The sequence below is a fragment of the Petaurus breviceps genome, unplaced genomic scaffold (assembly GCF_028583685.1).
Source record: "Petaurus breviceps papuanus isolate PSGF00001 unplaced genomic scaffold, PetGlider_PUasm1.0 79, whole genome shotgun sequence".
Taxonomy (NCBI): domain Eukaryota; kingdom Metazoa; phylum Chordata; class Mammalia; order Diprotodontia; family Petauridae; genus Petaurus; species Petaurus breviceps.
This window is the reverse complement of record NW_027186523.1, coordinates 30,784,481-30,787,270: the sequence shown is the minus strand read 5'-3', so window position 1 is coordinate 30,787,270 and position 2,790 is coordinate 30,784,481.

Genomic DNA, 2,790 nt, shown 5'->3' with positions numbered 1-2,790 from the left:
GTGTGTGTGTGTGTGTGTGTGTGTGTGTGTGTGTGTGTGTGTGTGTGTGTGTGTGTGTGCGCGCGCGCGCATGCACGTGTGCACGCATGCAAGGATAAGTCCCTGCTGGGTCAGACAGATCTTCTTGGAGCAAGCTTCATGGAGGCAGAAGCTGCTGCCACCAGGGAGAAAGGCCCCCCAGGCTGGAGAGAATGATTTTGATTTTGGGAACCTGGGTGAAGTGATTTTGATTCTGGGAACAAGCTGGAGCTTCTGCTGAGGAGCTGCTGAGTCTGAGGGCCAGCCAGAGTTTCTGGGAGCTTCTGAAAACATCCAAGGGCCAGCTGGAGCTGCCACAGGCTGAGGAAGCATCACTGTGATGCTGGTACTTTGCACTTTCTGGGAACAGAGACTATGAAGGATTTGAGGTGGACTGGACACTGTGAGCTTCAGTGTGGAACAGGAAGTGCACAGAGAGCTGGACAGGGACCTGGGAGCTGTATGCCTTTGAACCCAGGTGACAGTTTGGGGGGACCATGGAAGGGGATCCAGGAAATCTGAGAGACCACCCCAAGTCAAGATGAAAGAAGACTTTACTTGGATGCTGTGTACTGACTGAGAAATTGTAATTTACTAGTGACCTAAGGGTGGAGGGCTTGTGTATTTTCTGATGATTGAATAGTGATTGATGACTGAATAAATGACTGATATTATAACTTAGTGTGTCCCATGAGTGGAGAACTTTGACTATTGTATTTTGTGTTCTTGCCTCTTTGTATTTTGTGGCTTGCCTCCTTAAGGATGATTGAATGATTGAGTTACTAAGTGATTGATTGAAATGATTATACTTTGTTCAAAACTGTGTGACCACTGTGGTGAAAACTATGTGGCCATTTTCTGTGATAAGTTGTTGTGAATGCTGTATTTTGATTCTCTGTGATAAGTTGTAACATTGTGAATGCTGTACCTTGATTTACTGTGAATGTTTTGCTCTGATTTGTTACTGAATAGAGTGTTTACTATGCTATGTAATCAGAACCTTAAAAGCTGTTCACAGTAGCATTCTTCTGGAAAGCTGCACATGCTTGGCTTTACAGCCAGGCACTGTGCTAAAAGCTTTACAAATACTATCTTGTTTTGGATTTTGGAAAGAATTAGTTAAGAGAAGTACTCTTCTTGGCAGGAATTAAGAAATCTAGAACACATCTTACCAACTCCAAGGAGATCCTCAGGAGAATTCTTTAATCATGTCCAGGGAAATTCCCTGGGAACACTGAGATCAGAGTGGAATATTCAGTGGAGCCAGCTAGAATGTGATTTTTCTAGGGTGTTCTTAAAATGCAACCAGAGATGGTGCCAAAGAGTTCCTTTTCTTCCTCCCCATCCCACATATGTCAATATTTGGGCTAGAACCCTGACTGTGTATTGACTTATACTTTAGTGTTTGAGAAAAACAGAAAGATCTAGAAATCCTATGGGATGTTAAATGGCTCAAAGAATCATTGGAAGAGGCCTGTTACCTAGTTACTTCAGCATAGAAGAGAAGAGAGCAGCAGTGTTATAGTACTACAGTCACTGTAAAGAATTCCATTTGGAGATTAGGGTCCTGTTACCCAATCTTTAGGGCAGGTGGGTGGTACAGCTGTGTAGCAGCAAGCACCCTAGCATCCCCAGGGTGGCTACCAACACAGGTTCTTAGATCTGCTTTGCTAAAGGAAAGCAACTCAAAATTGGTTAACAAGCTTACTTTAATCAGTCAAATAGATGTATCGTTTACCTAGTTCAGGGGAAAAAGGTCAGCACCCCAAACTTCAGAGTATACAGACAGAATTATCAAGACAGAGAAACAGATCAAGTAGACAGGATCTTCCCTGCCCCTAGGCCCTTTGATAGGCTTAAGAGACTCTGAGAACCTTCCTTGATTTGAAAATATACTCTGCCTCCTAATAGGCTGAATGTGGTCACATGGAGCCTGTGGCAGGAGGCTTGGTTTTCAGGAATGACCACACCTTGATGCTGTGTGACTGGGCAGTGGGGCAAGAGGGTGGTTACATTCTCTGACCCAGGAGAAGGCTATATAATCCATGATGTGAGGCTTTGCTTTGGGGCTCACTTTGAGAAGTGTTATGTGATTTGATCAGATGAGACTCTAGGAAGCTGTTGTTGAGAGCCCCCTGGCTTTGAAAACCCAGATGTTGATTTGGTATGGATGTAATGGTTGGACAGTTTGGAAACCTGTCTACTTGATCTGTTTCTCTGGCTTGATAATTCTGTCTGTATACTCTGAAGTTTGGGGTGCTGACCTTTTTCCCCTGAACTAGGTAAACAATATATATATATTTGACTGATTAGAGTAAGCTTGTTAACCAATTTTGAGTTGCTTTCCTTTAGCAAAGCAGATCTAAGAACCTGTGTTGGCAGCCACCCTGGGGATGCTGGGGTGCTTGCTGCTACAAGTGGATAGAGTACCAGGCCTAAAGTCATATTCTTGAGTTCAAATCTGGTCTCAGATACTTCTTAGCTGTGTGATCTTGGCCACTTAAGCCACTTAACTCTATTTCCCTTAGTTTCCTCCTCTGTAAAATGAGTTGGAGAAGGAAATGGCAAACTATCCCAGTATTTTTGCCAAGAAAACCCTAAATGAGGTCATGGAGAGTGAGACATGACTGAAAAATGACTCAGCGCCCAACCTTTATGACCTTGGAAAACACAAAGCAACTAAAAGCCACTCCATATCAAGTAATGAAGAAAGTAGGAAGTTTGCTAGTTCATAAAACATTACTGTGAAATGACTGGTGTCATAGGGTGGGT